We start from the raw sequence: 14,038 nt of genomic DNA on the forward strand, positions 1-14,038 counted from the left end.
TTGAATCCAGAACCGCACTGGAATGCACTCACAAGTGTGATGGATGGGATCATGTTGAATAAAATTTATGTCAGCCTCAGATGAAAACGCAAAGTTCATCATACCCCACCCGTATCTATGTGACTGCAAGCTTTCAGAGAAGCATGATCAGAGAAGCAGATTCTGGAAATGAGTAATTAGCATTTTGATCTCCAACACAGCCCCAGAAGTTGTTCGAATTTCAGTTGGATCGCATCAAATAACGTGCTGGAAGGAGCAAGGGGGGCCACTTATCGCTTTTCCAAAGGAATAGCAAAGCTTTTAAACTGCAGACATTTTGATGAGACATGGTCATTTCTTGGCCAGGCAGGTAAGGTGGTGTGTGAGTGATCACAATCTCTCAGTGATGTTTTCGTAAATCACGAGAAGTAGTCAATATTTGTGGAAAAGAAATCAAACAACAATACTTGGGGAAGTTATGTAGGTGTGGAGAACCCGCAAAGAACACAACACTGGTCACAGAGGAAAATGCCACTTACCCTCAGCTCTGGTTACAAATGCAAAACCGGAATACTCAGGAAAGGGAAGGGGCTTGTTTTTTCCTTAGCAGATTCAAACCATTTGTTAAGAAAGGGCGTCATTGTGTGCCTTTCCACGGTTACTCATGCTATCTTGCTCCCATCAGAATGTGTGTCTGTTTCAAAGTTTACAAGGAAAATGCACGCCAAACCAGGGTACAGCCTTGTACCTGCTTATTCTCTGCTCAGCAGTGTCACCTGGCTGAGGGTTTCTCCTGAGCCTCCAAGTGCCTTCGGGCCCTACTCATTCAGTCACAAGGTACCAGCCCAAGGGCAACACTCGCCCTGGGCACTGTTCTTAACGAAAATGAACCACTGTTTTAAAAATCAAGGTGTCTGCCCCTAACGATCTCAGTTTCCAGAATCTTTTGAAGAGTCCGCAGAGGTAGCCTCACCGAGCTGAAACTCCTACAGAACCTCAGTCAGTGGCGCTACGTGGCTGCTTTCTGCCCAAGACGAGTGCCCGTAACTGCCACAGCCCTCCTCCCCCACATCTCACTTGTGAATGTCCCTGGCCTGGCCTTCCTGGGCTTAGGAAGTTACAAAGTCTGTATATATCGGGTGGCCCTTAAAGGCCTCACCAAGTCCCTCTTCACACACTGCTTGTAGGATGCACATCGCCCGGGTCCTCCTTCCCCAAAAAGCTCACCTGTCCCGGGCTAAGCACTGTGAGCCTGCTCTTGTCTAAGAACCCCAGGCACCCACTCTCTCAGCAGTGCCGTAGGGACTCCCTCACCAACAAACCCTGTTTCCCAAAGAACATTTCACTTGGAATCCCAAAACGCTAAACAGATAAAAGGAGAGCTACTCTGCTTATATCCGGGGGACCAGAATCCTGCCTCCCTCCAACTCCCCTAACCACTACCCACAAGCCCCTCAAACAGTCCCTGAAACCCCTTGGTGGAAGCCTCTAAAATCCCCCCAAAATGCTGATATATCTTTCCCTTGGTACCTTTTATACACTGCGCCATGATATTAATGATTTGGTATATGTTGAGTGCTGTAAGAAAATTGTCCCTAAAGAGCTGTGCTGAATGCTTATATTCCAACAATGCATTTTTGCATGTAGAGTGTGTGAAGTAAACCTCGGTTAGCTTTTCTCTGCCATGTTTTGGGAAAGTCATGGCTCCTGACTGAGGAAAGCTGGAAGTTCTCTTACCTGCAGAACATACTGCTGAAGTCGGCACGCGGAGAACGACACCCAGCCAGCGTCCAAGGCAGGAAGGACACACCATCTCATTTGTTCACCTACAGGGAGGGCTCTGGACCCATCTATCGCTCTGAGGTCCAACACCGTCTGGGCAGGGTTAAATAATCACTGCGGGAATGAAAAACACAAAGACACCACTGTGTGGGTAATGTTCTGTTTCCCGATCTGGTTGCTGCTTATGTGGGTTGTTGGGTTTGTGAAAATTCATCCAACTCTACACTTATGATTTGTGCCATTTTCTGCATATGGGTTTTATTCAATAAAAAGTAAAAAAAGACAAGACAACAAGTGAGTATGAATCTGTGATTCAATCTTTCCTAGACTGACGTACATCTGTTACCTGGTGGACTTCCCCTGGCTCAAAGCAGGGACTGGACTCATTCACACGTATATCACCGTGGTCCAACTCGAGGGCTGCCCCACAGTAAGGGCAGCAAGCTCTTGTTGAATAAATGAACATGGCTTTGGCATAGTTCGGTACAGTGAGATTGGTTCAATCCCTTCTCCACATATCCTCTTTATAATCTAAGCATCTTTGCAGCCAGTTGCCAGTTGTTGGTTCTCCGTAACACTGGTCTCCCATCCGAGGACTTAGACAGGGGTGAGAGCTCTATCCTCAGCCTGTGCTGTCACAGAGCTTTGTCTGGACACTGATGAGCATGCACTGTACTAGGAGCCAGGAAGACAGAAGCGGACACAACTCTGTGTCGGAGGAATCATCTACAGACACAAGTTGTCAGAGCCATGGGGTATCTGCCATAAGACTTACGAAGCGAGCACCACAGCAACAGCTCTTAAATCTATCTAGAGAAGTCCTGGGAATTCTCCCAGAAAGAGGTGACATGTGACCTGGGTAAGAGTTTACCAAGTGATGATCTCATAGTTCTGTTAAGCATCGTTCATGTTGTGATTCTTCTCAAAATGCTTCTCTCTGACTCTTCCAGAGAAAGGAAAATCATCTGGCTCCTCTCCAAATCTAGCTCCGAATTATATTGCAATCATATAAAAATGTTCTACTCTTTCCTTTTTTTTTAATTAATTATTTTTAATTTCCACCCAAGTTAGTTAGCATGTACTGCAACAATGATTTCAGGAGTAGATTTCTTAATGCTCTTTACCCATTTAGCCCATCCCCCCTCCCACAACCCCTCCAGCAACCCTCAGTTTGTTCTCTATATTTAAGAGTCTCTTATGTTTTGTCCCCCTCCTTGTTTTTATATTGGTTTTGTTTACCTTCCCTTATGTTCATCTGTTTTGTATCTTAAATTTCTCATATGAGTGAAGTCATATGATTTTTGTCTTTCTCTGACTGACTAATTTCGCTTAGCATCATACCCTCTAGTTCCATCCACGTAGTTGCAAATGGCATGACTTCATTCTTTTTGATTGGCAAGTAATACTCTATTATATATATATATATATATATATATATATATATATATATATACACCACATCTTCTTTATCCAATCATCCATCAATGGACTTTGGGCTCTTTCCATACTTTGGCTATTATCGATAGCAGTGCTATATAAACATTGGCGTGTGTGCCCCTTTGAAATAGCACACCTGTATCCCTTGGATAAATACCTAGTAGTGCAATTGCTGAGTCATACAGTAGTTCTATTTTAAAGTTTTTGAGGAACCTCCATACTATTTTCCAGAGTGGCTGCACCAGTTTGCATTCTCACCAGCAGTGCAAAAGAGATCCCCTCTCTCCACATCCTCTCCAACACCTGTTGTTGCCTGTGTTAAAGTTAGTTATTCTGGGATAAAGAAATTGTGGTTTATATACACAATGGAATACTACGTGGCAATGAGAAAGAATGAAATATGGCCCTTTGTAGCAACATGGATGGAACTAGAGAGTGTTATGCTAAGTGAAATAAGCCATACAGAGAAAGACAGATACCATATGTTTTCACTCTTATGTGGATCCTGAGAAACTTAACAGAAACCCATGGGGGAGGGGAAGGGGAAAAAAAAGGAGGTTAGAGTGGGAGAGAGAGCCAAAGCATAAGAGACTCTTAAAAACTGAGAACAAACTGAGGGTTGATGGGGGGTGGGAGGGAGGGTAGGGTAGGTGATGGGCATTGAAGAGGGCATCTTTTGGGATGAGCACTGGGTGTTGTATGAAAACTAATTTGACAATAAATTTCATATATTAAAAAAAAAGTTATTCTGACAGGTGTGAGGTGGTATCTCATTGTGGTTTGGGTTTGTATTTTCCTGATGAGTGATGTTGAGCATTTTTTCATGTGTCTGTTAGCCATCCAGATGTCTTCTTTGGAAAATTGTCTATTCATGTCTTTTGCCCATTTCATCACTGGATTATTTGTTGTTTTGGGTATTGAGTTTGATAAATTCTTTATAGATTTTGTATACTAACCCTTTATCTGATATGTCATTTGCAAATATCTTCTCCCATTCCATTGGTTGCCTTTTAGTTTTGCTGATTGTTTCCTTCGCTGTGCAGAAGATTTTTATTTGATGAAGGTGTAGTAAGCAGAATTATACCCCTTCAAAGGCATCCACAGCCTAACCCTAAAACTGGTGAATGTGCTAATAACGCACAGGCAAAGGGATTTTGCAGGTGGAATTAAGATTACAGACCTTAAAATAGGTAGATTCTGGATTATCTGGGTGGGCCCAATGTAATCAAAGGAGCCTTTCAAAACAGAGGTAGAAGGGGAAGTCAAAGAAATCTGAAGCATGACAAGGACACAACACGCCATTGTTGGCTTTGAAGATAGAGGGGGCCGTGTGCCAAAAAAACAAGGCCCTCGTTCCTACAACTGCAAGGAACCAGATCCCACCAAAAACCTGAAGGAGTTTAGCAGCAAATTCTTCTTCTTTGGGGGAAGTAGATTCTTCCCCAGAGCTTCCAGACAGGAGCCCAGCCCAGAGAACACTTTAATTTCAGCCTCCTGAGGCCCTGAGCAGAGAATCCAGTCAAGCCTACCTGGACTTCTGACCTCTCCTACAGCAGGAGGGGATGGGGGGGGGGGGGGTTGTCTTAACTGCTATAGTTGTGGTAACGTGTTATGCAGTGACAGGATGAATTTGAGAAATGTCCTAAGTACTAGTCAGGACAGAAAATGCAGGAACACCTGAGCAGAGCTACCTGCACAGAAGGCCTAAGGGGAGGCAGAGAGGACAGAACCCAGAGCAGGGAAGGAGGGGAGGGAGCTGGCCCACTGCTACAGCCAAAGGGCAGGCAGTCTCCTGGTCCTTTGCCTGGCCCCTTCCCTGGGCCCTACTGCTAAGAGGGGGAAGAAGGTGCTGGATGCCCTTGAAGGGACAGTACTCAAGCAGACAGATGTGGCTACTTCTTGTTTTCATCAAGAGAGGAAAAAATATGAGGAAAAAGGGAAATATTTTGTACCATGACTGGTAATACTGACCCTTTTCACCTGACCTCTGCGTCCTCCTCTCCCCACCAAGTCAGGTCTATGTTCCCATCTTCCCCAACTCAGTACTGTGCCTGGTACATATTACATGTTCAGTAAGCACTGAGGGAGTGAGGACACACTTAAATGGAAAGCTATAGATAAACACTCATACACGTACTGGCCAATCCTTTCCGATCGGCCTCTCTCTGATTAAAAACACCATAGTAGAGACAGGACAGTAAGAGGCCACCTGCCCACTGGAGTTTCAGGAGTACACGAAGTACTTTCCTGCCTTGAAAGATTTTATCAAATAGTACATAAAATTCCAGCATTAGAGATTCATTCCTTTGGGTTTGAAGAGCACTTCTGGGAGGAGTCATACCTAATAGAGCAACCGCTAACTCCTTAACTGGATGGCTTTCCAGTTTGGCAGCTGGACAAGCGGGCAAGGGCTCTGGGCAGGGAGATACAGGATGTGGGGTAAGGAGAAGGACAAAGCAAGAGAGACACTGAGCTAGGATAGCAAGAAGAGAACCAAAAAAAAAAAAAGTTGCCTCTTTCTTGATGCCAACCACAAATATGGATTCCCCCAAGTACCATGCTAGTGAATATGGGTACCAGATTGGAGACAACTGCACAATTTTGCTACCCCTTCAATTCAGAGATGGAGTGTAGCCCCCTCCTCTTGAATTGAGCTAGTCCTAGCAAATTTTCTGGAAGGTAAAATGTAGCAGAAGTGATGCCCTTGGATTTCCAAGGCCAGATTATAAGACGCGCGGCACCCTCCTTGGTCTTCTGAAACACTCATTCCAGGAGCTCTGAGCCACCATGGAAAACATCCAGCGACCCTGGCATGGCCAAGCTGGGAGGTGACATGTGGAGGCTCAGGTCGACATCTTCCAGCCATTGCACCAAGTTTCCAGGCATTGGGGTGAAGCCTCAGTCCCCACCCACTGAATGTCACCAAGTGGCCTCAATCGATGGCGCTTGAGCAGAAGAACTGCGCAGCCAAGCCAAACCTAAATTCCAGGTCACAAGATCAGAAGTTGTAGAGCTGGTTGTTGTTTTGGGCTACTAAATGTTGGGGTAGTTTGTTATGCAACAATTGATACCTGGAATAACAAGGCTGGCCTCATTCCAGCTTCGTGTGGGGTCTAGAAATAAAGGCCACAGAGAAGATGGCTCCTCTGCCATCCTTATAGGAAAGACAGGAAACCTTTATCCCCTCGTATGGACCGTGTCAAGGAGAATGTCACGGGCGAAGCGACACACCTCTCTACCTCCAGAATCTCTGCCACAGACATCTGCTGTGCTCGTGCCAACCCCGAGGCCCGATGGCGACAAACACCACCTGTCTGTTACAAATCCATCCTCTGAGTAGGGAATTACCCAGATTCAGCAGCCCCAGCCTCACAGCACAGGACTCCTTTGTGGCCTGAATGCCACAGCTGCCCTCACATAAACGGAGGGTATTCTCCAAGGAACAATACTCCACGTGCCATTAACTTAGGAAACATCCCCGGTTTAGTTTACCTTTCATGGTTCCAGCTTAGTCACCTCAACTGTTAAATAACTTGTGACAGAGTGCAGGATTTCCTTGATGTGGCAATTACATGGCACTAAGTAATCTTGTACCTACTGGGTTTTCTGCTCCCTCTGTCACCACCTGCACCTGAGCACAGGGCTCCTGCTCTGTTCGTGGGGTGCGTGGAGTTTGGGTAGCTGACATAGTCTCAGGAAGGCTCTGTGAAACAGGTGATCAGACCAGGGGTGGGGGACCGCCCACTTTAGTTTGCATTGTATTAGCCGGAGGGCCCCCCTAGATGGCCTACTCTTGAAACATCTCTATTTTATTTTGGAAAATGTTAACTTTTGTTTTTAATGTTTATTTTTTTTTTGAGAGAGAGGGAAAGAGCGTGAGTCGGGGAGAGGCAGAGAGAGAGGGAGACAGAGGATCCGAAGTGGGCTCCGTACTGTCAATACAGAGCCCCACGTGGGTCTCGAACTCTCAAACCCTGAGATTGTGACCTGAGCTGAAGTTGGAGGCTTAACCGACTGAGCCACCCGGGTGCCCCGGAAAATGTTAACTTCTTATTTGGCACTGGTACATTTGCATTGCAGAGTGGTACATTGTCTGGCTTTTTTAGGAAATGCAGGGGCCCCTCAGACACGAACTGTTATTAGGTTCAGTATTCATTAAGTGCATGCCATAGCAGGGTGGGGGATTGCTGGAGATAAAACAAAAAGGACTCAGATGCTGTACTTGCTCATGAAGAACTCACAGCCTCGTGGAGAAGATCGTCCTTCATCACTGGCCCCACAAAAACCTCTGACTTGCAAAAGTGATCTGGTGGAAGGGGTTAGAGACAGCAGAAACGGGAATGAACCCTGAGCCAGGGGTTAAGAGAATCGGCCTCTGATTCTAACACTAAGTGTATGAACTTCCCAAGGGCGCCCAGCTCTGATCTGGATTTCCTCATCCGACGCACGTTCGTCATAGGTTGTTGTGAGCGTAAAACGCGATATTGTCTGCTAAAAGTCATCTAAAAAGTATTAAGCTCCGAAAATGTGAGTAGGAGCCTGGCATGACCAAGCAGATGGTTAATTTAAAGCCGGGGATCCCAACGCAGCATTAACCCTTTGCGTGTTTCCCAGTCCAGCCAGCAGGCACCCCGTTCGTTCATTTAATAATGTGCCCTCCTGTCATTTTCACTTCCATTCTCGATGTCTATGTCATCTTTCTCTCCTACTCCATCCGTTTTCTACAAAAAATATTGCAAGATGCTCAGATGTGGCAAGGCCCCTGCCTAGCACATGCATATGCATGAGGTAGAGCTCGTGCCCCTTGGAGACACTGATGTCACAACTCTGGGGAAATAGCTAAGTAACCATGACAACATGGCACAGTGTTGCATCTTGCTTGGGAAGGCTCTGAGGATGGCCAGCCCGTCACGCAGGCAGGACGGTGACGTTCCCTCGGCAAGGAGTGCAGAATGTCCCGGTGATGGCAGCTGGCCAGTGGTGACAGAGGGCTGTGCATGCTTCCTTCCATCTGGCCTCCCTGTCCCCACTCTGGTGCCTGGAGGGGCAGCCTGTGATTTGTCAGTCTGAGTATTCCCGCTTGGGAGCAATGGGAGACAATCCGAATCAGGGATACGGAGGGATGCCGGGACGTACAGGTCACTGTCTTGCGAGTTTGGGTCGAGGCTTTGATCTCTGTCTGTTTCTTCCCGTTTTAAATAGGTGCCACTGATCCGAAGGTACCTATTCCAGAAGGGTGTACTATTTTAAAGTCATTAACTAGAGCTAACAAACTCTGAAGTCTGGACAAAGGAAAGAGGCCGCCCTCTGCATAGAAAACCAACATTTGAAAGCACTAAGGACGTGAGTTTTTCTCTTAAGCCACCTTTGTGTCAATAATAATAATTTAGTCACCATGTTACTTCCAAAGTGAACTTTCTCAGATAAACCCTCACCACTGTATTTTCTAGATTTTTTTTTTAAGTATGTGTTTAGTGCCCCCATCATGTGCTGCTGAGGTTTTGGAACAATTTTGTTCCATTTTTTTCTGAGCCCCTCCCGCTGCCAAAAAGTAATAATATAGCGAATACTCAGCGTGTATACATTGTAGCACTCAATTGCAGAAACATTTCCACTATTAAAAAATAATAATTTAATGGGGCCTCAGTGTATGAATGTTACCCTATTGTTCAGGCCTATAATTTCAATAGCATTAAAAAAAAAAAAAAGCTCCCTCACTAACAGGATGTATATTGAGGGCTTATTCCAAATGCTGTGCTCAGACAATTCAGTAATGTGTGAAGGAAAAGAAAGCAAACTCCTTCAGCGACAACAATAAACAATGAAATGAATGGCAATCACTGGTAAAGCACAGGACACGGTACCCATATCATCCCGGCTGGGTGGCTTTGTAAGACCCATGGCATCAAGGACCTCTCTCCATAATATTACACTACTTTCAAACCTACCTCCTCACAGCCAAATGCCAGCGCCAATACGGCGAGAGTTTTGGAAAGTATCAGTCACAGGTGGCCCCTGAGGGGCCTGACCAGAAAAGCTTCTCTGAGAAGGGGGGGCCTGCTTCTACTCTAAGTCTCTCCATTGCCTCTGTTGGCGCTGGCCTTCCTGTCCCCATCACCTGTTCCGTGGCCATCTGATCTCTGCCACTCATCTACCGTCCGGGGTGGTGATGATCTGACTACTGGCCAACTGCCAAGAGAGCATCTCTGGGTTCCACACTCACAAATGTCAGGACAGTGCAGCTATTTTTACTGCCTTGTAAGAAGGAAGGTTTACAAATAAATTCACAGGCAAAAACTACGATTCACAAGTATGGCAAAGGCAAAGGTGCAGCATGAGCAAATACTACAAAGGTCACATTATGAACTGAAAATATTACACTCCATCATTGTTCTGAGCAATAGTTTTTAGAATCAGTCTTCTCAGGCAAGGGCAACAAAACAAAACAATGAGACTACATTAAACAAAAAGGGCTTGCACAACAAAGGAAACCATCAACAAAACAAAAAGGCAACCTGTCCAGTGGGAGAGGTATTTGCAAATTTCATAACCAATAAGGGGTTCATCAAAATATATGAAGAACTCAACCAATTCAATATCAAAAAACAAATAATCCAATGAAAACACGGACAGAGGCCCCGAACAGACATTTTTCCAAAGAAGACATCCACATGGCCAATACACACATGAAAAGATGCTCAACATCACTTATCATCAGGAAAATGCGAATCAAAACTACAAGGAGATACCACCTCACACTAGTCAGAATGGTTATTATCAAAAAGACAATAAATAACAAGTGTTGGTGAGGGTGTGGAGAACCTTGCCACAGGGAACCTGTGGGAATTAGTTAGTGGGAATGCAAAGTGGTGCAGCCACTATGGAAAACAGTGTGTGTGTGTGTGTGTGTGTGTGTGTGTGTGTGTGTGTGTGATATATATATATATATATATATATATATATATATATATATATATTACTCAGCCATAAAAAAGAGTGAAATCTTGCCATTTGCAACAACATGGATGGACCTAGAGAGTATTATGTTAAGTGAAACAAGCCAGAGAGATAAAGACAAATACCGTGCAATTGTATGTATGTGTGGAATCTAAAAAACAAAACAAATGAACAAACAAAACAAAACAGAAGCAGCCTCATAAATACAGAGAACAATCTGGTGGTTGCCAGAGGGAAGTGGGGGGTGGGAGGATAGGCAAAATAGGGGAAGGACATTAAAAGTCACAAACTTCCCGTTATAAAATAAATAAGACATGTGGATGCAATGTACAGCATAGGGAATATAGATAATAATATTGTAACAACTTTGTATGATGACAGATGGTAGCTAGATGTATTGTGGTGATCACTTCATCATGTATATAAAGGTTGAATCACTACGTTGTACATCTGAAACTAATATCATATCGCGTGTCAACTACGCTTCAATTAAAAAGAAAAAAAAGACTGTGTTCCATAATAAAAACACTGAAAAGAAGAAATAGTGTAGGTCACGCTGGACACTTCGTTTAGAATCTGAGGCCACTGCAACAGCTGTGTATGATGGTACAAACTCAAAATTAGTCAAACAATAAACAGAACAGGCATTTCACATTTCTCTTCTCTTGAGACATTTCAAAGAGATGGTTTTCCTGATGCTACTGATGCTGCTGATTTACTATGCCACCTAAGCCCGGCTACACACCAGGAAGGTTAGCCAGATTTCTGGTCCTGAGTCCTCACTGTTTTTTTTTTTTTTTTTACATTTATTTATTTTTTAGAGACGGAGAGAGACAAGAGCGTGAACAGGGGAGGGGCAGAGAGAGAGGGAGACACAGAATCAGAAGCAGGCTCCAGGCTCTGAGCTGTCAGCACAGAGCCCGACGCGGGGCTCGATCCTCACTGACAGCAGAGAGCAAGATGTGGGGCTCAAACTCACGAACTGTGAGATCATGACCTGAGCCGAAGTCAGACGCTTAACCGACTGAGTCACCCAGGCGCCCTGTCCTTGCTGTTTTTAACACAGGTAGAATACTTGACTTCTGGCTCAAATGGTAGAAATATGAGAAATTCTGTACGCTTTGTATTGAGTCCAGGTTTTTAACTGCAAGTGAAAAGAAGTTGATTCTTACTGATTGGTGAAAAGGTAACATTACTATAAGGATATTGCATAACTTACAGAATGATAGAAAGAGTGGAAAATTAAGCTTGAGGCTACTTTTCAGGAAACATACCCTAAACAAAGCCTTGAACTGGTCTAACAGGAGATTAAGCTCCACTGCTGCTATCACTGAGCACGAGAGCTTGGATGTGCACTGAACCCTCTTCTGCATGAGGAGGCCGAGTTTACCAGCACTGATTCCACTCTTGTAGCAAGAACTCAGTTTTGCAGTCACCCTTCCTGCCAGCTTCAGCCTGCAAACTTTTCATCCTTAGACTTGTTACATGGTCACAAAATGGCTGCCACTCCTCCGAACACAATTCACATTCAAATCAGGAAGGAAAGGCGGGAGGTGTTGCCAGTGATATTCCCGTCTTTCATCCTCCCTTTATTAAGAAGCAATAATTTTCCAGTAACTTCCAGGAGACTTTCTTGTACTTTTCATTATTCAGAACTGAGATCTGTTCCCTAACCTCTCTCAATCTTCAAGGTAATCTGGAAAAGAGGATGTCTATGAAATGGGGTTGAATCATCCCTCACGGCCAGACACACTGACAGTCATGACAAATTTGGGGTGCTCTTGTTGAGTATGTAAAATAAGGGCACCCCATTGATTATAGAAATTTTATTTTATGTGATTACCATTGATCTCTTAACCTTGTTCATTGGTGCTAATTCTTCCTCTAAACATAATAAAAAACTCAATCAGGCAGACTTTTCTCATCACTCTGGTCAGACTGTCTCAATTTGTAATTAGAATGCTCAGTTCCATGAGAGTCAAAATTTCAATCTTCTGTCAAATTCTCCCTCATTTTCATTTTCTCATGAGAATCTGACATCTGGCCCACAGGAAGCATTTGTGCATTCTTTATTCTAGAAAATTCCAAGAAAACAAGTTGTGCAAGATAAACATCTCTTCTCTGGCTTGTCCATCAACAGCTGCCACACCATTGCCTCACACTTTAAACTTCTCAGATGGGTCACATGTTCCCCCAAGTTCAGGAAATACATATCAAGCTCTAAAATGGGTCACATTGGGGCGCCTGGGTGGCACAGTCGGTTGAGCGTCTGACTTCAGCCAGGTCACGATCTCGCGGTCTGTGAGTTCGAGCCCCGCGTCAGGCTCTGGGCTGATGGCTCGGAGCCTGGAGCCTGTTTCCGATTCTGTGTCTCCCTCTCTCTCTGCCCCCCCCCCGTTCATGCTCTGTCTCTCTCTGTCCCAAAAATAAATAAACGTTGAAAAATAAAATAAAATAAAATAAAATAAAATAAAATAAAATGGGTCACATTAAAGCCGCTCTCACAAGGCTAAATGAGGGCAAGACATTCTCTCCCTTTCTAACTGGTGAAACTAGGATCACAGTATAGCATGAGCTCCTTTTGGAGGCGTTCTTCAAAAAACCTCTTTCAATCTCTAATCTATATTCCTATATACCCACCACATGGATGAAGATCTTAACAGTCATATAACTGGGTTTCAGCTAGATGAGCCTTACGATTTTCCCAGCTCAGACCTGGAGGCAGTTTCTAGGCCAGGGAATGAAAACTCAAACAAAACCTGAAGTTCTTACTGAGTTGAAGGACCATTGACCAGAGTTCAGGAAAGCCAAAGCAGCTAGAATTTTCAGTGTGAAGGAAAATGCACAAGAAAGAGTTCCAGAAATCTGTATTGGAGTCTCCCTAAAGCTTTGTGGGTTTTTTTTTAACTTTTTAATGCTTTATTTATTTTTGAGAGACAGACAGACTAAGTGCAAGTGGGGGAGGGGCTGAGAGAGAGGGAGACACAGAATCCGAAGCAGACTCCAGGTTCCGAGCTGTCAGCACAGAACCCAACGTGGGGCTTGAACCCATGAACCGTGAGATCACGACCTGAGTTGAAGTTGGATGCTTAACCAACTAGCCACCCAGGCACCCCGAAAGTCCCCCTAAAACTCTGATTGATCTGCTTATGTATAGGTCAGTACCCAATGAGGTCAGCAAAGAATAACTTCAAAGGAAAAACAATTATTGGGTAGCTAGGAGACAAATAAATCCCAGAGTTCAAACAAGGCTAAGAATTCAATGACTTCTCTCAGAAAGTCCACAACTTAGAAGTGGAGTAAATTAACCCTGTAATAAATATTACTCTGGACTTATCCATATCAAGTTTAAAAACTGGTCTTAAAAATACCAACTTATCTGAACTAATTTATACGTGTGTTGAAACAAAGTCAACCACTCTTTAAAGAATACAACAAGATATGATGCACAGCAACATAAAATTTGTAATATCCAGCATTGAATAAAAATAACTAGATACACAGGAACCAAGGAAAAGGGACCCCAAACCACAAGAAAAAAAAAAACATTCAAAGGACACAGACCCAGAAATGACAGATATTAGCAGTTTTTCAAATGGAATTTAAAAAGTTGGTCTAAAAATGCTCCATATGCTCAAGAAGATTTTTTTTAAACCGCATGACTATAAAAATGAAAGAAATTAAAAACACCCAACTGGAACTTCCAAAAATGAAAAATATTGAGTATGAAATGAAACAAGTACACTAGAAGAAACTGACAGCATTTAGATACTGGAGAAGAAAGATTAGTAACCTTGAAGACAACAGCAGAAGCCACCTGAAATGAAGTACTGAAAGAAAGAAAGAAAGAAAGAAAGAAAGAAAGAAAGAAAGAAAGAAAGAA

The 14,038-nt window shown here is 43.9% G+C and overlaps 1 long non-coding RNA gene across 2 annotated transcripts in view; it reads right to left on the bottom strand.

Annotated features, from left to right (window-relative positions):
* LOC123381293 overlaps window positions 1-14,038 on the bottom strand; it is a 312,463-nt gene that overhangs the window by 147,528 nt on the left and 150,897 nt on the right. For both annotated transcript variants that reach the window (XR_006588131.1, XR_006588130.1), the window contains one exon: window positions 1,717-1,875. This is a non-coding gene — a long non-coding RNA (uncharacterized LOC123381293). The remainder of the gene's footprint in view (window positions 1-1,716; window positions 1,876-14,038) is intronic.

This window comes from Felis catus, chromosome D3 (assembly GCF_018350175.1).
Source record: "Felis catus isolate Fca126 chromosome D3, F.catus_Fca126_mat1.0, whole genome shotgun sequence".
Taxonomy (NCBI): domain Eukaryota; kingdom Metazoa; phylum Chordata; class Mammalia; order Carnivora; family Felidae; genus Felis; species Felis catus.